This window comes from Urocitellus parryii, unplaced genomic scaffold (assembly GCF_045843805.1).
Source record: "Urocitellus parryii isolate mUroPar1 unplaced genomic scaffold, mUroPar1.hap1 Scaffold_3526, whole genome shotgun sequence".
NCBI lineage: Eukaryota > Metazoa > Chordata > Mammalia > Rodentia > Sciuridae > Urocitellus > Urocitellus parryii.
The window spans coordinates 17,161-44,315 of record NW_027553191.1 but is presented as its reverse complement, the minus strand read 5'-3'; the positions used below and the strand labels follow the sequence as shown (position 1 = coordinate 44,315).

The window sequence follows — 27,155 nt, the reverse complement described above, 5'->3', positions numbered from 1 at the left end:
GAATATGAAAAGAAAAGGTGTTTGGGGAGGTTAGCAGGAAAAGGAAAAGGCAAACAGCAAGGCATGGACCTAGAAAAGTTCAGTTCTATCTCAAGATTCATTGCTTCAGTTGAATCCCAGAGTGTGTGAGCAGGGATTATGAAAGGTGAAGCTAAGAAGAGTAGTCTGGGACAGATTGTGGATATCCTTATTCTGCTGGGAAGAGGCTGGTGCCGACGTCTGGCTGGGCACAAATAACCGAGCCGTCACAAAGCCTTGTAGATTCAAACAGCCACTCTTTATTTCCCAACTCTCACCAGCACTGCACACACCACACGGGAACACACTCCCTCCACCCAGTCTCGCCAACCCCCCATCCAAGAACTCACAGGAACTCCAAAGTAGCAGGCGCCCAAGGCAGCAAGAGCTGCCCCCTTGCCCGACAGTAAAGGTCAAATATGCAATTCAATCAATCCAGCATCACAGCAATTATATACAGCTTAACTCAAATCATCATCTCAATGGTTCGCTGGCATCACCTTTCAAACGTTCCCTCTGGCAAATGTCAGGCATCATTCTGACTGGGCTGTGGATCTCAACAGGCTGGACTTTATATGTCACCTGAAATTTGTAGGTTTATACTTTATACATAGAGAATGAATGCTTTAAATATAGAAAAGTAGGCCCCTTGAAGAATGCTACTTTAAGGATGAATGTACATATCAAATGAGTTTTATTGGTTCAAAATGTGTTTAGAACCCCTTTGGAGCCATAAACAATATCATACATTATAGAAGACTTGCCATTTGCATGGCATGCTTTCTGAGACCATTTCAAATCCTCAGATTTTAACATTGTAAGATTTTTGTTCAAATCTTTACTGGCTCTGAATGTATTTCTATTGAGTCTTATGTTTCTTGTATATACTACTATTCTATATGTTAATATTCTTTTCAACTTTAGTGAATGTTTTATTTTACTTTATGAATTATTTTTGCTCAGGTTGGAGTATTTGGCGAATCAGTTCAATGATTTTTTTTTTTTTTAATCTCAAACATTTGGTGGACTTGTTCACATTCATAGCTACAAGTTATTATCAATTTGATAATCTGTTCCTTTTCAGGTTAAGAGCTATCATTTTCTTAGTCTTTACATTTTCCCTTCTTCCAATATTGTTATTAACAGTTTGGCTTTCTTTGGTGGTGATGAGGAAGACACTCTTTATGAAGAAACAGTGTGGGGGCTGGAGTTGTGGCTCACTAGTAGAGTGCTTGCCTAGCATGTGCAAGCACTGGGTTTGATCCTCAGCACCACATAAAGATAAATAAATAAAATAAAGATAGTATGTCTAACTACAACTAAAAAATAAATATTAAAATAACAAAACTCAGGGTTTTAAAAAATAACATTTTTTATTAGTTGCTCAAGGCAATACACTGATGTTGACATATCATACGTTTGATTCAAATAAGGTATGAATTCTCATTTTTCCACGTGTACAAATTGAAGGATCACATTGGTTATGCATCCATATGTATACATACAGCTATCTTAGTGTCAGTTGTATTCTGCTGCCCTCCCTATCCACCCCCTCCCAGCTCCTCCCTCCCATCACCTCTCTCTATCCATTCTACTGTGACACTTATTTCTCTCTCTCTCTTTTTTCTTCCCTTCCCCCTCACACCTTCTTATATGTATTTTGTGTAGCCATCTTCCGTGTAATTCCCCTTCTCCCTCCCATTCCCTCCCACCTCTTTTCCTTGTTTTGTGGTAATCTTCTTCTCATGGTCTTCCTCCCTACACTGTTTTGAGTCACCTCCCTTATATCAGAGAAGACATTCGGCATTTGTTTTTTTAGGGATTGTCTAACTTTGCTTAGCATAATGTGCTCTAATGCTACCCATTTCCCTGCAAATGCCATGATTTTCTTAGTTTTTAGTGCTGAGTAATATTCCATTGTGTATAAATGCCACATTTTTTAATCCATTCATCTGTTGAAGGGCATCTAAGTTGGATCCACAATCTAGCTATTGTGAATTGTGCTGCTATGAATATTGATGTGGTTGTGTCCCTGTAGTATGCTCTTAGGTACACTTGTACATTGCTGGTGGGACTGCAAATTGGTGCAACCAATTTGGAGGGCAGTATGGATATTTCTTGGAAAGCTAGGAATGGAACCACCATTTGACCCAGCTATTCCCCTTCTCGGACTATACCCCCAAAATAACATTTTTTAGTAATTGCCTTTGAACTTTGAGATATAAATGAAAAACTTTAGGCTAAACTCATGCATTTTTAGTCTTTGAATTAGGCCTTAGCCTCTCCATTGCCTTCACAAAGTCATGGGTAACCATGAGTTTCATAATCTGATATACTGAATATATTCGTAGAATTCTTCCCTTGATCGATATCTTCTTTTCTCACACTTCTTTGTGTGCCTGTATCTCTGTGTGTGTAGATGTGTATACCATATGCATCTTGTTTTGTATTTATTCAGTGAACTTTCTAGCCCCTTGAGCAAACATCAAGAACATTTGTAAAGACTTAATATTTAAGAGTGTAAAATGTGCTCTGGGTACTGATTGGTTGGGAACCCAAGTGAACTTTTATGAGATTGTAGAAACCTACTGCTGGGTGGTTACTTATATACTGTCATAAGGCAATGATATGGATATAATTAATTTAGTGATTGGGTAGTTGAGGGTTTTCTGTATGGGAAAACCAGTATTTGTTATCAGACATTTGGAGATGGCTTTGTGAAAGACTGCACCACTCTTTCCTATAGCATTTCAGAGGTGATATGTCATCTAAAAACTTCCTAATCTTTTTTGAAAAGGAATGATAGACAAATAAATGTAAACAGTACAGGAATTTTTCTATGCTAGTTACAGAATAAATACCAGGTCAAAAGTTTTTGAAAAGAGCAACAATTCTATATTTGTCTCCAAAATTAAATAGATGTCCCATTGCATTTTATTTGTGTTTGTTTTTATATTCACTGCTTTTGCCTGTAACTGTTTCTATTGTAAGTACATCTATCATATGTTATTTGTACTCATGGTGTATATGACATGTTACATCTACTGGACTGTGGACTGTTTTATTTCTATTGTTAGTCTTTTAATCCCAGTGCCAGTAACTGTGGCTAGTACAGAGTAGGTGCTTGAGTAATATTGTGAGTTGAATGAATGTGAGTATTTGACTGTATCATTTGAATTATCATTTATTAGAAGACTGTACTATCTTAGCTTTTCTTGTGGATTGGTCATGTACCCTAACTAGATTGGAAATGTGTTATGAGTAGGAATTTGATTTTGTCTTTCCTAAATTCTTCTTTATAACACTTTGGGCTGTAGTGGGTAATAGGTATTCTCAAACATGTGATTGAACTGAAATATGTTGGTAGTTTTTATTTCCTTATCAGGAGATTCCTAAAAACACAGTCATTAATAAGAAATTTGGAAGAGATTTAAAAAGCCAGTATATATACTAGTCTGCCAGTTTGTGGGCTTGTGTAAGATCCCATACTTTCATGGAGTAAAGAGTTGTGGTTCTGGGTCCTTGCTTTTAAGTGGCCTACTTGCTGTATTTTGGCCTTCTACCTGTGTCACAGATGATGTAAGTCAGTGGGTCTTCCAATGTGATCTCAGATTAGAACATCACCTAGGTACTTGCTAAAAATGCAGATTTTCCTGCCCCCTCCAGATCTACTAAATCAGAAACTCTGAGGGTGGAGCCCAATCTGTGTTTTAATTAGTCCTCTAGGTAATTTTGATGGTGAAGTTTGATGTTACCATGTGATTTAACTATCTGTAAGAGAGAGGGCTAAAGGCAATGCTTATGTGCTAGAGAAAACCCAACTAGCAGCCTAGATTAAAGAGCATAAGTAATTTAAAGGTTTTTAGAGGAAGTTAGGTATAGTTTACAAGAAGGCATTAAGATGTAAAGCAGGGCCTGGGATTGTGGCTCAGTGGTAGTGTGCTTGTCTAGCACCTGTGAGGCACTGGGTTTGATCCTCAGCACCACATAAAATAAATAAAGGTATTATGTTCGTGTATAACTAAAAATATATATTAAGAAAGATGTAAAGCAAATTATTGAAACTTCATTGTATGCTATATTGTAGCTTAAGTAAACCATATTATGGATTTTTCAAGTATTTCTCTTTTTATGTGTGATTTTGTGTCCAAATTGAAAGATGAGAACTTTAGTTAAGTTTTCTGTATGTTATTTTGGATTTTTATAGGAGTAAATATTCTTTTTCTCACATAGCAGATGACTGAGAAAAGACTGAAAAGTATTCATCACTTTGTGTGTTTTCTTTTTGAGTATGCTTTTTTCAGTGATGTAATTGATTTTGAATTCTAATCTTTTTAAAAAAATATTTTTATTTGTTCTAATTAGTTATATATGACAGCTGAATGCTTTTCAACTCATTGTACACAAATGGAGTAAAGCTCCTCTTTTGCTATACACGATGTAGAGTCACACTGTTCATGTAATCATACATGTACATAGGGTAATAATGTCCCTCTCCTTCCAGCATCCTTCCCATCTCATACTACCTCCAATTCCCTACCTCCCCTCTACCCAATCTAAAGTTCCTCCATTCTTCCCTACCCCCCAACTTCTTTATAAATCATCATCTGCATAACAGAAAACATTTGGCCTTTGGTTTTTAGGGTTTTGCTTATTTTACTTAGCATGATATTCTCCAACTCCATCCATTAATCCACAAATGCCATAATTTCATTCTCCTTTAAGGCTGAGTAATATTCCATTGTGTATTCAAACCACATTTTCTTTATCCATTCATCAGTTGAATGGCACTGAAGTTGGTTACATAGGTTGGCTATTGTGAGTTGAGCTGCTATAATCATTGATGTGGCTCTTTCACTGTAGTATCCTGATTTTTAGTCCTTTGGGTTTTGGTATAAATTAATTAAAATGTTTTTTAATTTTAGAGTACAAGGTAGTTAAAAATTGTGTCAAGTACATTTAAAATATTTTAGTTTATTAGATACAATGCATGCAGATAAGCCTGCTTATGTATGGATGATTTATATTCCTTTCACAAGTTGAGTATCCCTTATCTGAATACTTGGGAACAAAAATATTTCAAAATTTTTTGATTATGGAATATCTTCATAGACTTTACTGGTTGAACTGTTCTAATAGGAAATTCCAAAGTCCAAGATGTAATATGGAGTGCAAAAGGTTTCAGATTTTTAAGCATTTTGAATTTCATATTTTTGGATTAGGGATGCTCAACCTATATATATATATATATATATATATATATATTCTTTTGACAAATAAGAATTTTTAAAAAATAGATCTGGCATAATGGTGCACACTTATAATCATGGTGTGGGAAGCTGAGGGAAGAGGATGGCAAGTTTGAAGTCACCCTCAGCAACTTAGTGGTGCTATAAGCAACCTAAGTGAAACTCTGTCTCAAAAATTTTAAAAAATGGGCTGGGGATGTGGCTCAGTGGTTTAGTGTCCTTGGGCACAATCCCCAGTACCAAAAATTTAAAAAAAAATAAAAATTAGTTTCCTATTTACCATGTAGACTAAATGGTAAAATACCTAATAATATTGTTTTGTCTTTTTTTCTAGTGGTTGGGAAATGGAAGATCTAATCTTATATATACTATGTTAAAAAAATTATAAAGCATCTCGGAAGTTGTTTTTTCAAATATTTATTTAGTTGTAAATGAACACACAGTATCTTTATTTATTTTTATGTGGTGCTAAGGATTGAACCCAGTGCCTCACACATGAGAGGCAAGCACTTTACCACTGAGCTACAGCCTCAGCCCCTATCCCGGAAGTTTAACACTTAATTTAAAAAAAAAAAAAATAATTCCAGAGATTTCTTTTCAAAATATGTTATTATCATTAGCTGTAATCATACACATAAATGGCAATATGATGAATTGTGCCTGCTTTTTATTTAAACTCTGGAAAGTTCAGGGGAGAACACTCTTAAGAATATTGAGGTGACAGTAGAGCAGGCAGAAGTGAGATTTCTGAATGAGTAGTCAAAATATAACAATGATATGTCAAGAACTATACCTTTAAAAAGTAGCTGAAATCATCACTTCTATACTACTCAGTAAGTTTGGAGACAACTAACTCTCTTATTAGAGGTCTCTGTTCTGGAAGGAACTTTATTGTGAAGATGAGAAGGGAGAACTTTTAAGGAACCTTGCAAGCTATTCCATTTTCTGGTAACCTTATACATTAGGTGTATGCCTTAAGCTTTCACTGTGATAGTTTACTTAGGTCTTGGACCATCACCTTAGTTAATTTGTGTTAATGCTATTCCCTTTAAGGATATAATTCAACTAATCTCTTGGTGATTCTTTTCATTTTTCTCTAAAACTAATGAGTGTAGACAGAAACATCCAAGGCAGTCTACAATTTGGTGGGCTTATGAGACTGAATCTGATGAATGAGTATTGTTTGGTTGTAATAGGTTTCAGTTACAACACTCTGCCTGTTATGGTACAGCCTTCCCGAGGTTGAAGGGGATGATGCATGTAAATGTAGGTTTAACTCCAGTTTCTTTGTCTCTCAGTTACCTAGTTACCTATGGAAACATTCATAGCTACTGTATACTTGTGAATTTTTCTAGAGATAATACCTTCATGTAGAGGCATAAGATGTTTTTACCTTTTCCTTTGTATTTTAGAAAGACACCTGGATGGTTTTAAACATTGTTCTATGTCTGGCTTTTTTTTCATGTACTCTATCATGGGTATTATCCCACCTCAGTATATGTAGAGCCATCTTCTTTGTAATAACTACCTAGTGTTTTTGTCATATCCTATTTTTTCATTATCCTACTTCATTTTTTTCTTTCAGTTTTTTTCTTCCATTTTCTTCTCTCCCCTGCCTTTTCAATTAAATAATCCAATTCAGACAAGGATAGTGTCATTTATGGAGACTCATTAGCTGGGATTTAATGTAAATGTTAGAGCCAATATTTTCCAGCAAAATTTTATAAAGTAACATAACTTTTAACGTGACTATAGGAATAGTCCTAACTAAACAAATACTTCATTTAGAGTAATTTTTTAAAAAAATATTTATTTATTTATGTATCTTTACTTCACATTATTCTGTTTTTATGTGGTGCTGAGGACCGAACCCAGCGCCTTATGCATGCTAGGCGAGCACTCTACCACTAAACCACTACCCCAGCCCCATTTAGAGCAATTTATTGGCCCTTCCTGAGGCAACTTGGAAATGATCACTAAAATTCTGATACCACTTTGACACAGGTCTCTTAAATTATTCATCATGTTATGGGGAGGACCAGAATAGCTTATGTAAAATTCAGATTCTTCTTATTTTCCCTCCTGCTAAACAGCTTTAATACCTTTTCCTTACCAGCCAACCCAGAAAACTAAAACTTCTAATAATTTCCTTTCCTTGAGTATCCACTGCTGACTTCCCTAGTAAAGAATCTAAAGAGCAGTTAACAATGATGAGGAGGAAGGGAAGAAGAGCCTACAGATAACGGAGCCTATTCCATGAGACTTGTAGTCAAAGGACAGCTAACAGGCAAGACCAGAGCTGTCCGCATTCAGTGTGCACGGAGTGGGGTATTAGCCCACAAAGGAAATGCACCTCCCTAAAGGTGGTACCAGCCCGGTGGAGCCCAGGGCAGTAGGGAGTCATGGTGCACCGTGATACAGAGAGAGGCCTATGGTGGGAAGGTTTAGGAAGGTTCCTGGAACATGTAGGATAGTGGTAGAAAGCACAGTGGGGCTGAGGAGACCAACACCAGTTCCCAGTCCACTAGCAACTGGGTCACCCAGTTAGCTGGCGTTTCCAGGACTTAGCTTGTCATCAGTAACATGGAGGTGGAAACACCTGCAGAGCTCCCTTGCCGTGGGAGAGCGAGCACATGGGGAAAGCAAGCGCATGGCTTCCTGGGAATGCTACGCATGGGATAAAGTGTGCTGATTTTATTACTGTTGCTCCTGTTGTTCAGTTTTGAAAATAAGTGACCAGAAACTCCCAGGGTCTTGCTGGCAGCAGCCACCACACCTGGACTCACTTGTTACTCTCTGACTGAATTAACACCATGGCTGGGGGCTGCCTGCTACCAGGAGGGCAGGGCTAAGCAATGCAGTTTCAAGAGGGATCAAATGCACAAGATGCTCGACTTCTCTAGAGCCAGAGTCCCCCGAAGGGCAACACACCGGGATTACTGCATGAGGGGAACTGTTGGGAAAGCAAACTCAGGGAGTCACTGCCTATTTGACACTAGCATGTGCCACCACATGTGGCATGTGCCACCACACCCAGTTTAACAAAGGATTTTGATCCCTGGAACTAAACTCAAAGCAATGACTGGCCTCTGAATGAAGACCAGTAAAGGAATGTATATTTGTGTTTTAAATTAAAAAAAAATAAACAAACAAAAAAATCACACATATTCCCATGTCCATTTCATAGACCTAACATTATGGAATTTTAGGACTTGTGGTCTCAAGTCTAACAGATAAGAGGACTTTTTTATTATTGTTTTTTGCATTACAATTCTTAATACACCTTTATACCACAATTTATCATATCTCTGTATACAAGGTAAGAGGATTTTTACTGTTCTGTTCTACAAATTTCCATCCTCTATTGCTATTAATAAAATATAAACTCAAGGAAAAATCATTTGTCTGATATTCATTCTCTGAACAACAGCAATCTTTGGCTTTGACTTGGAACTCAGAGCATGACTGTTTTCTGAAATCAGTACCTTTGGAATTTTGGCTCCTAAGTCCTGATACTGCTTGGGGTTCTTCAAGAATTTCACAAACTCCATATTTTCCAGTTTGGCCTCTTCACAGCCAGCCACATCTGCAAACCGCACGCTTTAGGATCTTGGCTGTTGTCTCACCAATGCTGAAGAGGCCCCCTCCTCGTCCGCTGCGCCTGGCCACCATTGGACCCCTTCTCACAGCATAGAGCAGGATGCCAACCAGGAGAAGAGTAGGCACCAGGCTTCGCAGGAAAGAGCTGAGAACCAAGGAGACCATTCATCATGTCAGCAGCATCACCTTCAGCAGGAAGAGTAACCCACTCTAGAATTTGCTGCACAAAAGGGCAGTTTATTCTTGAAGAGTGTCAAGGTCTGTCTATAAATTCAGCCTCCCCAGTTCTAAAAGCACTGATGCCCCAACCCACGTCTCCCTCAGGAGGAGCTGCAGACCCCATGTAGCTACTCAGAGGTGAGGTCCACAGACCAGTCCCATCACAGCACAATACTTGCTCCTACACTCTCCAGAGGCCCAATCCCACCACCCCTCAAGGTGGCTCTAGTCACTGTCAGCTCTTAGAACACACCTCAGCTCCAACCAGTAGTCATGGCAACTGAGCCAGTAAGAACAAAACCCCAGTCGCCATATGCAGCAGTACCCCAAGGAACACTCAGGAGCTGCACCAGGAGACTGAGGCCCCGCAGGCCTCCCCACCAGCACTTGTAAGTCACCTCCAGAGCCCTGTCTGCCTCACTGCTTTGGTGTGAATGTCGTCTCCCACACTCACGTTGGAACCCAACTGTATAAGGCGAAGGCCATTCAAGAGGCAACTGATGGTGAGAGCTGGGCCCTCATGAAGGGATTAAGGTCACAACAGAAGTGGGTTAGTTCTGGGGGATGGGTCAGTCATAAAAATGGCAAAGTTCAGTCCTACCCTCCCTCTCATCCTCTCTCCCCTGCACATTATGATGCAGCAAAGACCCTTGCCCAGATATGGCCCTTCAGCCTTGGACTCCAGACTGTAAGACAGTTTCCTTTCTTTACAAATTACCCACTCTCTGGTCTTCTGTCACAGCAGCAAAAAATGGTAAGGCACTCACCTTCCTCATTCTCACTGCAATTCCCACTCTGCCCTGTCTAGAAGAAACCAACTAAGCCATCACCACACCGACTCTTCATACCCTCCTGGCTAAAGCTGGTCCTGATCTCAAACTCTACCCATTCAGTTTCCAAGCTGGAGGAAGGGCCAGAGCAATGATGTCCCTATGTAGTACATATGAGAGCAGGACAACACTTGTGTGCTGTCCTGGGATGCACACAGGAGCATTAGAGATGGGTCTGCCCTCAAGTCCACAAGCACGGCAGGAACACACTGGGGGCGGAACGCAGGTTCAGAGAGCAAGCTGACGCAGGATCTGTGGGAAGCAAGTCTGTCTGTGTGCAAGTGAGCAGAGACTGCTCACCTGGATTTTTGACTCAACGGTTCAGTGGGAGTCAGGGTGCAGGGATCGCAGCACACTTTCAAAGAACTCCCACAGGGTTCTATTGCACAGTGGAATCTGCACTACAGTAATGTGCTACAAAACATAGCATCTTTGTCTTATTCTTCCCATTTAATGCTTTTTAAAGGTTACCTAGATAAATATTTCTTTGCTTCAATTCTCTTCTCATTAAGACCTACGCTAAACCATGGCATATATCTGCAACCCACTTAACTGAAAGGCTAAGGCAGGAAGATCTCTTGAGCCCAGGAGTTTGAGATCTGCCTGGGCAAGACTCCACCTCAAAAAAGTAAATATAAAATTTTAAAAATTAAGCCAGACCAAATGACTATATACTCTTTTACTACAGACACTGTAAAGATTAGCACATACTATGACATACTTGGGGGAAAAAAATTCCAAAAGAGATTCAACAGTATTTGTTTTGTGTTCAGAATCAGAGGCCCAAGAATAAAGTGTCTCATGTCCACCTCACCCCTGCCACTCACCCGTCATTCTCAGTGGTGTAGACCACAGCAACCTGGTTGGTTGGCTCAATCCCCAGTTCCCACTGAGCAGATTCAAGGTTCCACTCAAAGGTGTCAACACTGCCGATGTTAAACCACATGTATCTCTGCAAGACCAAGAGCAAGTTTAGGTGCACCTCTGTGTTCCCCTGAGACTCGCCCTAACACACACACACACACACACACACACACACACACACACACACCTGTCCACAGCTTGCATTCCCATTTACCAACTTCTCTTCCAACCAAGCCTCTTCTCCTAGCCCCTATCTCCACACATGGACAAACCCCACCCTGTGGCAAGCTCCAATGGTAACTACACAAACAGCAGACACGCCCTCCTTTCGGATCCCACAAAATTATAGGCTTTAAGTTCTAGATGAAATGCTGTGATAACTGCCTGAGGTCTGCCTTTGACCTTCCCTCTTTGTCTTTTTATTCTTTCCTCTTCCCAAACCTTGATAAGTGGTTCTCACATGTTATTTGGCAAAACTGAACCATGGTTATAGTCTCATAAGAGTTCCTATCCTGATTGGAAAGCAAGACTGTGCACAGGCCAATGACATAAACCACCACATCAACAAGGATTGCTGGACACTAGGGGAAGCATCTTACTAAAAAAAAAAAAAAAAAAAAAAAAAAAAAACTGTATGTCATTGGGGGAGGGGAAGCCATGTGTGGAACACCCAGCCTGAAACCTAGCCCTCACCTCAGAAGACGCCCCAGGGGAAGGGATGACACAAACGAACTGTTTGTTCACGACCTCCAGCCGGTCCACCTGGGAGAAGGAACCAGACGGCTTAGGCCAAGCAGGACAATCAGGCAGACCCTGGGCAGTTCAGCCCAGGCCCATCTGCACCCCCCCACACACACACACAGTTCAGTACAAGCTTTGTTTTCCTGAATTCATTTCCATTTTAATCAACAGGAAACAATTCAAGACTAGTTTCTAAAATCTGGTATATCTGAGCACTATCATGCCAGACTGGCTTAAAAACCCCAAAGAAACAGGAATACGTCTTACAGCAGAGTCTAGCAGAGTCTTAAACCCAGCTGATTCAGACCCACCCTGTTCAGCCAGCTAAAGGCAGCACAGGGAAGCAGTGCCAAGCAGGGTGGAAATGCACTCCTGCAGGCTCCCCAGTTGTGGTCACCACCACACACAACAACACAGCAGGCTAGCCTGCCCCTCAGAGAAGCAATCCGAGGGAAGCAACTTGAGGGCACAATGTGTATTCTTACATGCAGCAACAATATCATCACTGCTCCAAAAGCAAGGACTTAGGGCCATGTGACTAAGGTGAACATGTTCAATCCTACGAACCTTCCCACCACAATAACATCACTGTCAGGTCAGACACTTGGAAAAGACTTCAAGGAAGTGCTGAGAGCGGTCCAGTCCATGCACAGAAAGGCATCCTGGGCTCACCACACTTGTCTCACCCCCCTCACAGCCACGCCTACAGGTAGAAGATCCACAGACAGGGAAGGGCTACAGCAGCTCTGTCCCCTTCTACCATAGGCAGAGTTACCAAGGGCCTCTCTGAAGATAGGCATGTGCCCTGTATTTAGACACAAAGGCTGTGGCCACAAACCTTAATGGGAAACAGGAGTTTCATCAAACAAAATTTCAGCTCTTAATAATGCCTGGGTCCAGCCAACACTCTTCTGAGGGCGATAGAGGGAAGGCACTTACTCATACAGGGTTTACACTGAAGCCTGAGCAGTACTTCACCCAACTCAGCACCCCAAGGGAAAAACACACAAGAGAGGCTCTGCTGGTGTCACATGCTCCTCTGCGGTCACCAAGCCACAGTCCACTGTCAAGGAGTGGCTGGCAGCAGAAAGTAAGGGGAAAGGAAAAAATCCCGAATCAGGAATGAGAACAAAAGTCAAAGATCAGGAGACAAACAGAACTGTCTTAGAACACATCATGATGTGCTGTTCTGCTGGGGTATCTCCTGGAAAAACAAAACTGAGCAATGAAGGACACCCACCAGCAGGACTGACTCTTGGGGCACCACCTGTCTCCTGCAAGGGCATACCACCACAGCACCTTCCCAGGCAGACTAAGTTAGCTCACCAGACCTCTGGTCAGGTAATACTGAACAAAGTGTTTCCAGGTGATCTCTTTTCCAGGATCTCGAAAATAGAAGTAGAATAATCCCACAGATACACCTGCACCCAAAATGGCCAGATTTCGGAAATCCTTGTCATCCCAGGGGAACTCGCCCTGTGGAAAAAAAGATAACAAATTTTGCAATTAAATGCAGGTGTTTCTTTCTTTTGATTATATGTTTGTTTTTCACAATACTGGAGATCAGACCTAGGTCCTGGGTCAGCTAAGCCAGAACTCTACCCTTGAGTCATCATGAACAATGAAACTTCTCCTCTCAGATGTTGGAGTCACCAAACCCTGCCCTCCTATGGTACCCAAGGGGGACCAGGCCTGTGGGGAAGCTCAGATGCTGCTCTCAGCAGGAAAGACCTGCACACTGTGAACAGCACACCAAACCTGCTGCTCACCAGAGGCCCCAGGAGAAGCAGCAAACCCACCAAGAGCTCCGCCTTTGCAACATCACATAGCATGTCCTCTTATCTGCAACTCTCAAAGTGCAGACAGAAATCTTGGCACGTTTTGAAAAGTTTGTTTCTTCTAATCTCTGTGTGTTGGAATTCGACCCCCAAGGTGATGGCAGTAAGAAATGGGGACTTGGTGATGACACCACAAGGGCTCCAGTTTCATGGATGAGATTAGTGCTCTTACTAAAGGGCAGGAGGGAAGTCTGTCCCTTCCACCACAGGAGGACACAGTACTGGTCCCACTGAAGGAAGTCATGTTCAAGACACCACAATCTATTAGTTGAGGGCAAGCCCTCACCAGAATCTGGACCTGCCAGCACCTTGACCCTGTATTTCCCAGCTTCCATAATTATAAACAATAAATTTCAAGCTATTTAAAAACCATCCAGTCTAAGGTATTTTGTCATGGCAGGAACAGACTGAGACAAGTGTGATGCAGTCTCAGTCATGCAGCAACAGCACCCCTGGAGAAGTGACAGGTGTCTGGGTCTGGCACACTCAGATGCACACAAACCTTCTGCATCCGTTTCCACCAGGCAAAGTCATCCTGCCTCCCTCCTCTCTTGTTTCCATCTCTTCCAGGCTCAGCATTCTTTAGTTCACCAGATTCTAGGAAAAAACAAAGTGTGACTTCAGAAAATAATTATATACACTTTTTCACAGAAAGAGGACTCAGAGAACAGAGTAACGTTTTCCAACATAAAATTTTAATTACCCTGGAGCCTTTCAGAAACAAACAGCAGACAGGAAAAGGAAGATGCCAGGAGACACTGCTGAGAAGTAGCTTCCGATACATCTAAAATCCCTCCAATTTGCCCTTGCTGGCTTCAGACCTGAGCTTTAATGACAAATCATTTTTAGCTAATAAACATGGCTGTAATTAGGGGAGAGGAAGGAAGAAAGAAAAGCAAGATGTAGGCTGGCACAGGTAGTCCCTACTCCAGAGAACCAGAACACAGGCCACCTCCCCTCAGGCAGAGTTCATCTCTCAGGAAAACCTGGACCCGTGGGTACATTTTGTGACAGTAGATAACATTAGGAGGTGGATTCCTGTGAGCCCCTTCTACAGCAATCATACAAGTTCCAGGACAAAACAAGCCAGGACACAGGTAGCCCCCCTTCCATATACACTGCCACACCAACAATCCAAAACAATTCCATGCAAGACTAGAGAAGGCCAGGAGGACCCAAGGAAGGGCAGAATGAATCATGAGAGAGTAAAATTTTGCACAAATTTTAAGGACAAAACACAAGTTTTCAAAAAATGTTCTGTTCATAGCAAACCATGTGGGCACACCTCCCTTAATGCTTCTACCCATGTCTTCCTACTTAATGCTCACAGGTACCTAGGCAGAACACTTGTTTTTGGTACCAGGGATTGAACTCAAGGGCACTCAACCACTGAGCCACTCTCCAGCCCTATTTTATATTTTATTTAGAAATAGGGTCTCACTGAGTTGCTCAGTGCCTTGCCCGTTGCCAAGGCTGGCTTTGAACTTGTGATTCTCCTGTCTCAGCCTCCTGAGCTGCTGGGATTGGATGTCCTCCTTGCACCCAGCAGCAGGAAACTTTTTGCAGGGGAAACAAATCTGACAAATACTGACTACACTTATCCCCCAAACCAATCCACATCATCAAGCCATGATGTAATTTATTTTTTTTATTTTAATATTTTTTTAGATGTTGATGAACCTTTATTTTGATTTATCAAACTGACCCTTTTACCTTTTTTTGGCACTGTTGATTTTTCTGAATCTGTGTTTCTTCCACTCCTCTTAAAGAATTTTTCAAATCCTTAGAGACAAAATGAAGGGGAAGAACTTTGAGAGAAAAGTCCCACTCAGAAAAGCAACACTACAGTCAAATCAGGATGGAGCCATTATCTTCAGTCTTGCTTCCTTACTTACCCCACTCAACACACAGCCCAGGGTCCTAACACTGGCATAGGACTGAAGAGCCCCTGCCAGATCTCTAGGTGCTTTTGAGAGCACTAAGCCAGGGCCCACAGCCTGCTCTGAAGAGCAGGGCTCTAACTGGTTCAATGTGCTCCAAGATGACTACAGCTTACATATCATATCATCTGTCTACTTTTCAAATACGAGGCTTGACTGGCTCTCAGAATCAGACATGCAGAATAAAGGTTTACTACCACGCCTTCCAAAAGATTCACCAAGCACCTTCCTTCTGAAAAGAGTTCCTTTTTCCAGTCTCTCTAGATATCAAAACAGTAAAGGCATGAAGATGATGTATTGTGGCTCAATATGCAAACTAGGAAAGATGGCAAGGGGGACCTCCTAATTGTCATGCCCCTTGCTCCCTGCTTAGTCACTGTGGGAGGAGACACTCTGAAGAAGCTTCACTGGTCCCTGCAAACCTCATACTGCTAACTTAGAAAAGACAGGCAAGTACCTTTGGATGGTTCTGAACACAGCCACCAGGAAAATGGTGCCAGTCTCCCCTGCAGAGCCAGCTTCTGACAACGGATCCCCTGGAGGCACTGAAAGAGGACAGAGAATTAGCAGATGACCTGCCTTTGCAACACAGTGCAGCATTTCCTCACAGTGGTTCCAAGAGACAGGATGTGGGCTGAGTATCAGCTTGCTACCCTTCTTTATCTGCTTAAATATGCATTAAAAATCTAGTTGAGGGTTGAGGCTGTAGCTCAGTGGTGGAGTGCCAGCCTCGCACATGTGAGGCACTGAGTTCAATCCTCAGCACCCCATTAAAATAAATAAATAAATATTTTTTAAAATAGTCGAAACAGGACAAACATAAAGTATATTCACTGCAGAAATGCATGATGAATTTTTACAGCTACTGAATCCAAAAGCAGGGGAGGGAACTGACCATTTTTTGTATAAGGCCTTAACCCTAACTAATGCAGCTCAAAACCAAACATGATTCTAAGACTCAAATCTCACAAAATTAAAATACTGAGGCTGGGCCTGAAAGCACATGCCTGTAATCCCTGCTACTCAGAAGGATAAGGACAGAGGATAACAAGTTGGAGGCCAGCCTGGGCAACTTAGCAAGATCCTATCTGGAAACAAACAAACAAAAAAAGGTTTAAGGTTGTTGGTTGTTACTCAGAGGTAGAGCCCTTGCTTACCATGTTTGAGGCCCTGGATTCAATCCTCAGAATTTGGGGGAAAAAAAGAAAATTTGAGGAGGATATATCTCAGTGACAGAGTGCTTGCCTACCATGTGTGAGGCCCTAGGTTTGATCCCTAGCACTATAAAAAACAAAATAATAAGGAAAAAATACTGAAAGAATCTTATGATTTATGTTTGATCAGCTAGGAGATTAATGTCTGTCAGGTCAAGAAGGCACACAGTTTTCTAGAACCTCTGTATTTCTTCAACCCACAGGGTGGAAAATGCCAATTTTTACCATGAGCTGCTAACCTTACCTGATACATGAGTTAAGGACAAAACTAGAGGCAATTTAGATTTTTCATTAATTCAATTCAAAGCCACAAGGAAAACTACTAAAGTAAAAGGCAACACACTGTTTAAAAAAAATTAAGCAATTCAATAACCCAGTATTAACTGTATTCAATAAAATTCTAACATAACTGAAGAATTTGGATTGTATCCAATATTTTATTATACTGAAACTAGACCCATAGGTGATAACACCCATGTTATTTCAGCTATCAACATGAGGAAGACGCAAGCTTTGTAGACTATCACTCTAAAGTAAATCCATCCCCCAACTGGTAAAGTGCTAATTTATTTATCCAAACATCCTATCAACAGCCTCAGTGGACTAAAAAATAAAATAAGCCATAAAAAAAGATATTAAAATCAGGGTAAACCTAAACAAGCAAGTTCAGAAAGGAAAGACTGGTAGAAAAGGTGATGATGTCACATCATCAAGAGTAAAGAGTGTCAGGTAGACAAGGACTTCTGTTGCAGCAAGTCCTCTCAGCACCTTTTTTGAGGATGGTACATGACACACTGAACAACAAAAAATGGCTCTATGTTACTCTGATGTTACTCTGGAACCAAAGCTGCGGGTCAACAGGGAATCCAGACAAAAGGTACAAGATGTCACTACTGGATAGTGGCCAGATATGTCTTAGTGACTTCATCCAATCCTTACAACCTAGCCTAAGAAAGTAGGTAGAAAAGCAAAAATTAAGACAACTGGTAGCAGGAGGTGTGCAATGACAATTCTGGTTCCCAAATCTTCTCTGGTTTCTCTAAGACCATCTCAAAGTAGGAAGCAATTTTGGAACTAGTAACTAATTTTATAGATACTGAGAGGTGTATACCCTAGAGGTAGAAAATATGACCTGGAAAGTTAGGTTTTCAGACTACAGTAAAGTAGAAGGATTGCATGGGTTGATTTTTTTTTCTTTTCTTATGTCTTAAAGAATGAATGTTTCACAGGGTGCCTTGGCGCCCGCCTATAATCCCAGAGGCTGGGGAGGCAGGAGGATCGCGAGTTCAAAGCCATCCTCAGCAACTTAACTAGACCCTAAGCAACTCAGCGACACTCTATCTCTAAATTAGATATTTTAAAAAGGCTGGGGATGTTGCTCAGTTATTTCAGTACCTCTGGGTTCAATTCCTGATACAAAAAAAAAAAAGAAATTTTCTCTCTTTGTGTCTGTTCTTTTGGGAGAACACACCTTTGTTTTGTCTCCCTCCCTATTATCAGTGTTCCCTCCCTGGAATCATTGTTTGACCTGTGTTGCATGTCCACATTGGAGAGGGCTGTTCTGGTTGTTAACATGTTCAGAGTCAGTAGTATAGTGAGTATATGTGAATTGGTATAGCACAGGTGAGTCCTCAGTCACTGAACTGTGTTTTTACATTGAAGAAGGAAGTTGGGTGGTCTTTGAATTCATTCCCAAGCTGAGTCATTCTTGCTTATCTATTAGGCAAACTTATCAGTTGACAATTCACTAGCCAGAGAGTATGAGGGTGAAAAAGAGAGACTGTAGCAATCTGCCTTAGAGTTGAAAGATGTACCTTAGCACTCAGCACTCCTCAAGGGAAGTCTATGTTCTTGAGGCTTCCATGTGGTCATTTTCATTCTACAAGCTGCCTGCACAGTCCTTGGGCCTTTAGAGTTTACATGGAGTGTAAAAGAGTAACCAAACAATAAACGAGTATACCTTGTTCTTGTGGAGTATATGAACTATGAAGGAAAAGGAGGCAAAATCAGGGGAATAATGAGAAGGGAATGGAGGAGGGATGCATGTTTGTGACTTGCTTCTTGGGGGGAGGGGAGGCAGGCTTGTCACGTGGAATAGCCAAGGCATTGCCTTAGGGTAGGTGCAGCTGGTGTCTTCTGTGTGCTCAGAGTGAAGAAGTGGTTAGTGAAAGGCAGTGCAGTCCGAGGTAGGGCCTTATAAGCCCGGGAAGGTGTCAGCTGTGTGCTGTGTTGTGTAACTGACCTATAAGGGTCACCAGACTTGTACAAGAATGACTAGAAAGGGACCTTGGTGTGCCCAGCTTCATGTCCTGGCTTTGCAGAAACCAATTTTAACAAGTTTTCTACCATTAACTGCAAATTAATGGCAGAAACCAAATTTCAAGAAGGGGCGGGTAGCATGTACCTGTGATCCTAAGGACTTGGGAGGCTGAGGCAGTAGGATCACAAGTTCCAAACCTTGGCAATTTAGTGAGACTCTATCTCAAAAAATAAAAAAGGCCTAGGGGTGTATTTTGGTGGTAGAATGCACCTGGGATCCATCCCTGGTGCCAAATACAAATAAAAAAATTTGTATGTTTACATTTATAGTGAGAACTACATTTGATCTGTTGTTTCCTACCAAATCACAGAACTAAATCATGATTTGAAACAGAGGAATTGGTTCTTTTATGAAGTTTTGGTGGCCAAAGGGTCATATTTTCTACCTCTAGGGTATACACCTCTCAGTATCTATGAAATTAGTTACTAGTTCCAAAATTGCTTCCTACTTTGAGATGGTCTTAGAGAAACCAGAGAAGATTTGGGAACCAGAATTGTCATTGCACACCTCCTGCTACCAGTTGTCTTAATTTTTGCTTTTCTACCTACTTTCTTAGGCTAGGTTGTAAGGATTGGATGAAGTCACTAAGACATATCTGGCCACTATCCAGTAGTGACATCTTGTACCTTTTGTCTGGATTCCCTGTTGACCCGCAGCTTTGGTTCCAGAGTAACATCAGAGTAACATAGAGCCATTTTTTGTTGTTCAGTGTGTCATGTACCATCCTCAAAAAAGGTGCTGAGAGGACTTGCTGCAACAGAAGTCCTTGTCTACCTGACACTCTTTACTCTTGATGATGTGACATCATCACCTTTTCTACCAGTCTTTCCTTTCTGAACTTGCTTGTTTAGGTTTACCCTGATTTTAATATCTTTTTTTATGGCTTATTTTATTTTTTAGTCCACTGAGGCTGTTGATAGGATGTTTGGATAAATAAATTAGCACTTTACCAGTTGGGGGATGGATTTACTTTAGAGTGATAGTCTACAAAGCTTGCGTCTTCCTCATGTTGATAGCTGAAATAACATGGGTGTTATCACCTATGGGTCTAGTTTCAGTATAATAAAATATTGGATACAATCCAAATTCTTCAGTTATGTTAGAATTTTATTGAATACAGTTAATACTGGGTTATTGAATTGCTTAATTTTTTTTTAAACAGTGTGTTGCCTTTTACTTTAGTAGTTTTCCTTGTGGCTTTGAATTGAATTAATGAAAAATCTAAATTGCCTCTAGTTTTGTCCTTAACTCATGTATCAGGTAAGGTTAGCAGCTCATGGTAAAAATTGGCATTTTCCACCCTGTGGGTTGAAGAAATACAGAGGTTCTAGAAAACTGTGTGCCTTCTTGACCTGACAGACATTAATCTCCTAGCTGATCAAACATAAATCATAAGATTCTTTCAGTATTTTTTCCTTATTATTTTGTTTTTTATAGTGCTAGGGATCAAACCTAGGGCCTCACACATGGTAGGCAAGCACTCTGTCACTGAGATATATCCTCCTCAAATTTTCTTTTTTTCCCCCAAATTCTGAGGATTGAATCCAGGGCCTCAAACATGGTAAGCAAGGGCTCTACCTCTGAGTAACAACCAACAACCTTAAACCTTTTTTTGTTTGTTTGTTTCCAGATAGGATCTTGCTAAGTTGCCCAGGCTGGCCTCCAACTTGTTATCCTCTGTCCTTATCCTTCTGAGTAGCAGGGATTACAGGCATGTGCTTTCAGGCCCAGCCTCAGTATTTTAATTTTGTGAGATTTGAGTCTTAGAATCATGTTTGGTTTTGAGCTGCATTAGTTAGGGTTAAGGCCTTATACAAAAAATGGTCAGTTCCCTCCCCTGCTTTTGGATTCAGTAGCTGTAAAAATTCATCATGCATTTCTGCAGTGAATATACTTTATGTTTGTCCTGTTTCGACTATTTTAAAAAATATTTATTTATTTATTTTAATGGGGTGCTGAGGATTGAACTCAGTGCCTCACATGTGCGAGGCTGGCACTCCACCACTGAGCTACAGCCTCAACCCTCAACTAGATTTTTAATGCATATTTAAGCAGATAAAGAAGGGTAGCAAGCTGATACTCAGCCCACATCCTGTCTCTTGGAACCACTGTGAGGAAATGCTGCACTGTGTTGCAAAGGCAGGTCATCTGCTAATTCTCTGTCCTCTTTCAGTGCCTCCAGGGGATCCGTTGTCAGAAGCTGGCTCTGCAGGGGAGACTGGCACCATTTTCCTGGTGGCTGTGTTCAGAACCATCCAAAGGTACTTGCCTGTCTTTTCTAAGTTAGCAGTATGAGGTTTGCAGGGACCAGTGAAGCTTCTTCAGAGTGTCTCCTCCCACAGTGACTAAGCAGGGAGCAAGGGGCATGACAATTAGGAGGTCCCCCTTGCCATCTTTCCTAGTTTGCATATTGAGCCACAATACATCATCTTCATGCCTTTACTGTTTTGATATCTAGAGAGACTGGAAAAAGGAACTCTTTTCAGAAGGAAGGTGCTTGGTGAATCTTTTGGAAGGCGTGGTAGTAAACCTTTATTCTGCATGTCTGATTCTGAGAGCCAGTCAAGCCTCGTATTTGAAAAGTAGACAGATGATATGATATGTAAGCTGTAGTCATCTTGGAGCACATTGAACCAGTTAGAGCCCTGCTCTTCAGAGCAGGCTGTGGGCCCTGGCTTAGTGCTCTCAAAAGCACCTAGAGATCTGGCAGGGGCTCTTCAGTCCTATGCCAGTGTTAGGACCCTGGGCTGTGTGTTGAGTGGGGTAAGTAAGGAAGCAAGACTGAAGATAATGGCTCCATCCTGATTTGACTGTAGTGTTGCTTTTCTGAGTGGGACTTTTCTCTCAAAGTTCTTCCCCTTCATTTTGTCTCTAAGGATTTGAAAAATTCTTTAAGAGGAGTGGAAGAAACACAGATTCAGAAAAATCAACAGTGCCAAAAAAAGGTAAAAGGGTCAGTTTGATAAATCAAAATAAAGGTTCATCAACATCTAAAAAAATATTAAAATAAAAAAAATAAATTACATCATGGCTTGATGATGTGGATTGGTTTGGGGGATAAGTGTAGTCAGTATTTGTCAGATTTGTTTCCCCTGCAAAAAGTTTCCTGCTGCTGGGTGCAAGGAGGACATCCAATCCCAGCAGCTCAGGAGGCTGAGACAGGAGAATCACAAGTTCAAAGCCAGCCTTGGCAACGGGCAAGGCACTGAGCAACTCAGTGAGACCCTATTTCTAAATAAAATATAAAATAGGGCTGGAGAGTGGCTCAGTGGTTGAGTGCCCTTGAGTTCAATCCCTGGTACCAAAAACAAGTGTTCTGCCTAGGTACCTGTGAGCATTAAGTAGGAAGACATGGGTAGAAGCATTAAGGGAGGTGTGCCCACATGGTTTGCTATGAACAGAACATTTTTTGAAAACTTGTGTTTTGTCCTTAAAATTTGTGCAAAATTTTACTCTCTCATGATTCATTCTGCCCTTCCTTGGGTCCTCCTGGCCTTCTCTAGTCTTGCATGGAATTGTTTTGGATTGTTGGTGTGGCAGTGTATATGGAAGGGGGGCTACCTGTGTCCTGGCTTGTTTTGTCCTGGAACTTGTATGATTGCTGTAGAAGGGGCTCACAGGAATCCACCTCCTAATGTTATCTACTGTCACAAAATGTACCCACGGGTCCAGGTTTTCCTGAGAGATGAACTCTGCCTGAGGGGAGGTGGCCTGTGTTCTGGTTCTCTGGAGTAGGGACTACCTGTGCCAGCCTACATCTTGCTTTTCTTTCTTCCTTCCTCTCCCCTAATTACAGCCATGTTTATTAGCTAAAAATGATTTGTCATTAAAGCTCAGGTCTGAAGCCAGCAAGGGCAAATTGGAGGGATTTTAGATGTATCGGAAGCTACTTCTCAGCAGTGTCTCCTGGCATCTTCCTTTTCCTGTCTGCTGTTTGTTTCTGAAAGGCTCCAGGGTAATTAAAATTTTATGTTGGAAAACGTTACTCTGTTCTCTGAGTCCTCTTTCTGTGAAAAAGTGTATATAATTATTTTCTGAAGTCACACTTTGTTTTTTCCTAGAATCTGGTGAACTAAAGAATGCTGAGCCTGGAAGAGATGGAAACAAGAGAGGAGGGAGGCAGGATGACTTTGCCTGGTGGAAACGGATGCAGAAGGTTTGTGTGCATCTGAGTGTGCCAGACCCAGACACCTGTCACTTCTCCAGGGGTGCTGTTGCTGCATGACTGAGACTGCATCACACTTGTCTCAGTCTGTTCCTGCCATGACAAAATACCTTAGACTGGATGGTTTTTAAATAGCTTGAAATTTATTGTTTATAATTATGGAAGCTGGGAAATACAGGGTCAAGGTGCTGGCAGGTCCAGATTCTGGTGAGGGCTTGCCCTCAACTAATAGATTGTGGTGTCTTGAACATGACTTCCTTCAGTGGGACCAGTACTGTGTCCTCCTGTGGTGGAAGGGACAGACTTCCCTCCTGCCCTTTAGTAAGAGCACTAATCTCATCCATGAAACTGGAGCCCTTGTGGTGTCATCACCAAGTCCCCATTTCTTACTGCCATCACCTTGGGGGTCGAATTCCAACACACAGAGATTAGAAGAAACAAACTTTTCAAAACGTGCCAAGATTTCTGTCTGCACTTTGAGAGTTGCAGATAAGAGGACATGCTATGTGATGTTGCAAAGGCGGAGCTCTTGGTGGGTTTGCTGCTTCTCCTGGGGCCTCTGGTGAGCAGCAGGTTTGGTGTGCTGTTCACAGTGTGCAGGTCTTTCCTGCTGAGAGCAGCATCTGAGCTTCCCCACAGGCCTGGTCCCCCTTGGGTACCATAGGAGGGCAGGGTTTGGTGACTCCAACATCTGAGAGGAGAAGTTTCATTGTTCATGATGACTCAAGGGTAGAGTTCTGGCTTAGCTGACCCAGGACCTAGGTCTGATCTCCAGTATTGTGAAAAACAAACATATAATCAAAAGAAAGAAACACCTGCATTTAATTGCAAAATTTGTTATCTTTTTTTCCACAGGGCGAGTCCCCTGGGATGACAAGGATTTCCGAAATCTGGCCATTTTGGGTGCAGGTGTATCTGTGGGATTATTCTACTTCTATTTTCGAGATCCTGGAAAAGAGATCACCTGGAAACACTTTGTTCAGTATTACCTGACCAGAGGTCTGGTGAGCTAACTTAGTCTGCCTGGGAAGGTGCTGTGGTGGTATGCCCTTGCAGGAGACAGGTGGTGCCCCAAGAGTCAGTCCTGCTGGTGGGTGTCCTTCATTGCTCAGTTTTGTTTTTCCAGGAGATACCCCAGCAGAACAGCACATCATGATGTGTTCTAAGACAGTTCTGTTTGTCTCCTGATCTTTGACTTTTGTTCTCATTCCTGATTCGGGATTTTTTCCTTTCCCCTTACTTTCTGCTGCCAGCCACTCCTTGACAGTGGACTGTGGCTTGGTGACCGCAGAGGAGCATGTGACACCAGCAGAGCCTCTCTTGTGTGTTTTTCCCTTGGGGTGCTGAGTTGGGTGAAGTACTGCTCAGGCTTCAGTGTAAACCCTGTATGAGTAAGTGCCTTCCCTCTATCGCCCTCAGAAGAGTGTTGGCTGGACCCAGGCATTATTAAGAGCTGAAATTTTGTTTGATGAAACTCCTGTTTCCCATTAAGGTTTGTGGCCACAGCCTTTGTGTCTAAATACAGGGCACATGCCTATCTTCAGAGAGGCCCTTGGTAACTCTGCCTATGGTAGAAGGGGACAGAGCTGCTGTAGCCCTTCCCTGTCTGTGGATCTTCTACCTGTAGGCGTGGCTGTGAGGGGGGTGAGACAAGTGTGGTGAGCCCAGGATGCCTTTCTGTGCATGGACTGGACCGCTCTCAGCACTTCCTTGAAGTCTTTTCCAAGTGTCTGACCTGACAGTGATGTTATTGTGGTGGGAAGGTTCGTAGGATTGAACATGTTCACCTTAGTCACATGGCCCTAAGTCCTTGCTTTTGGAGCAGTGATGATATTGTTGCTGCATGTAAGAATACACATTGTGCCCTCAAGTTGCTTCCCTCGGATTGCTTCTCTGAGGGGCAGGCTAGCCTGCTGTGTTGTTGTGTGTGGTGGTGACCACAACTGGGGAGCCTGCAGGAGTGCATTTCCACCCTGCTTGGCACTGCTTCCCTGTGCTGCCTTTAGCTGGCTGAACAGGGTGGGTCTGAATCAGCTGGGTTTAAGACTCTGCTAGACTCTGCTGTAAGACGTATTCCTGTTTCTTTGGGGTTTTTAAGCCAGTCTGGCATGATAGTGCTCAGATATACCAGATTTTAGAAACTAGTCTTGAATTGTTTCCTGTTGATTAAAATGGAAATGAATTCAGGAAAACAAAGCTTGTACTGAACTGTGTGTGTGTGTGGGGGGGTGCAGATGGGCCTGGGCTGAACTGCCCAGGGTCTGCCTGATTGTCCTGCTTGGCCTAAGCCGTCTGGTTCCTTCTCCCAGGTGGACCGGCTGGAGGTCGTGAACAAACAGTTCGTTTGTGTCATCCCTTCCCCTGGGGCGTCTTCTGAGGTGAGGGCTAGGTTTCAGGCTGGGTGTTCCACACATGGCTTCCCCTCCCCCAATGACATACAGTTTTTTTTTTTTTTTTTTTTTTTTTTTTTTAGTAAGATGCTTCCCCTAGTGTCCAGCAATCCTTGTTGATGTGGTGGTTTATGTCATTGGCCTGTGCACAGTCTTGCTTTCCAATCAGGATAGGAACTCTTATGAGACTATAACCATGGTTCAGTTTTGCCAAATAACATGTGAGAACCACTTATCAAGGTTTGGGAAGAGGAAAGAATAAAAAGACAAAGAGGGAAGGTCAAAGGCAGACCTCAGGCAGTTATCACAGCATTTCATCTAGAACTTAAAGCCTATAATTTTGTGGGATCCGAAAGGAGGGCGTGTCTGCTGTTTGTGTAGTTACCATTGGAGCTTGCCACAGGGTGGGGTTTGTCCATGTGTGGAGATAGGGGCTAGGAGAAGAGGCTTGGTTGGAAGAGAAGTTGGTAAATGGGAATGCAAGCTGTGGACAGGTGTGTGTGTGTGTGTGTGTGTGTGTGTGTGTGTGTGTGTGTTAGGGCGAGTCTCAGGGGAACACAGAGGTGCACCTAAACTTGCTCTTGGTCTTGCAGAGATACATGTGGTTTAACATCGGCAGTGTTGACACCTTTGAGTGGAACCTTGAATCTGCTCAGTGGGAACTGGGGATTGAGCCAACCAACCAGGTTGCTGTGGTCTACACCACTGAGAATGACGGGTGAGTGGCAGGGGTGAGGTGGACATGAGACACTTTATTCTTGGGCCTCTGATTCTGAACACAAAACAAATACTGTTGAATCTCTTTTGGAATTTTTTTCCCCCAAGTATGTCATAGTATGTGCTAATCTTTACAGTGTCTGTAGTAAAAGAGTATATAGTCATTTGGTCTGGCTTAATTTTTAAAATTTTATATTTACTTTTTTGAGGTGGAGTCTTGCCCAGGCAGATCTCAAACTCCTGGGCTCAAGAGATCTTCCTGCCTTAGCCTTTCAGTTAAGTGGGTTGCAGATATATGCCATGGTTTAGCGTAGGTCTTAATGAGAAGAGAATTGAAGCAAAGAAATATTTATCTAGGTAACCTTTAAAAAGCATTAAATGGGAAGAATAAGACAAAGATGCTATGTTTTGTAGCACATTACTGTAGTGCAGATTCCACTGTGCAATAGAACCCTGTGGGAGTTCTTTGAAAGTGTGCTGCGATCCCTGCACCCTGACTCCCACTGAACCGTTGAGTCAAAAATCCAGGTGAGCAGTCTCTGCTCACTTGCACACAGACAGACTTGCTTCCCACAGATCCTGCGTCAGCTTGCTCTCTGAACCTGCGTTCCGCCCCCAGTGTGTTCCTGCCGTGCTTGTGGACTTGAGGGCAGACCCATCTCTAATGCTCCTGTGTGCATCCCAGGACAGCACACAAGTGTTGTCCTGCTCTCATATGTACTACATAGGGACATCATTGCTCTGGCCCTTCCTCCAGCTTGGAAACTGAATGGGTAGAGTTTGAGATCAGGACCAGCTTTAGCCAGGAGGGTATGAAGAGTCGGTGTGGTGATGGCTTAGTTGGTTTCTTCTAGACAGGGCAGAGTGGGAATTGCAGTGAGAATGAGGAAGGTGAGTGCCTTACCATTTTTTGCTGCTGTGACAGAAGACCAGAGAGTGGGTAATTTGTAAAGAAAGGAAACTGTCTTACAGTCTGGAGTCCAAGGCTGAAGGGCCATATCTGGGCAAGGGTCTTTGCTGCATCATAATGTGCAGGGGAGAGAGGATGAG

At 42.2% G+C, this 27,155-nt stretch overlaps 1 long non-coding RNA gene across 2 annotated transcripts; it reads left to right on the top strand.

Annotated features, from left to right (window-relative positions):
- Positions 1-21,021: 21,021 nt before the first annotated feature.
- LOC144252012 (uncharacterized) lies at positions 21,022-22,950 on the top strand. 2 transcript variants are annotated; one of them, XR_013342853.1, is made up of 3 exons: positions 21,022-21,094; positions 21,710-21,778; positions 22,895-22,950. It is a non-coding gene; the product is annotated as an uncharacterized LOC144252012 (long non-coding RNA). The 2 variants fall into 2 exon arrangements; XR_013342854.1 differs by lacking the exon at positions 22,895-22,950 and adding an exon at positions 22,666-22,700.
- The last annotated feature ends 4,205 nt before the right edge of the window (positions 22,951-27,155 follow it).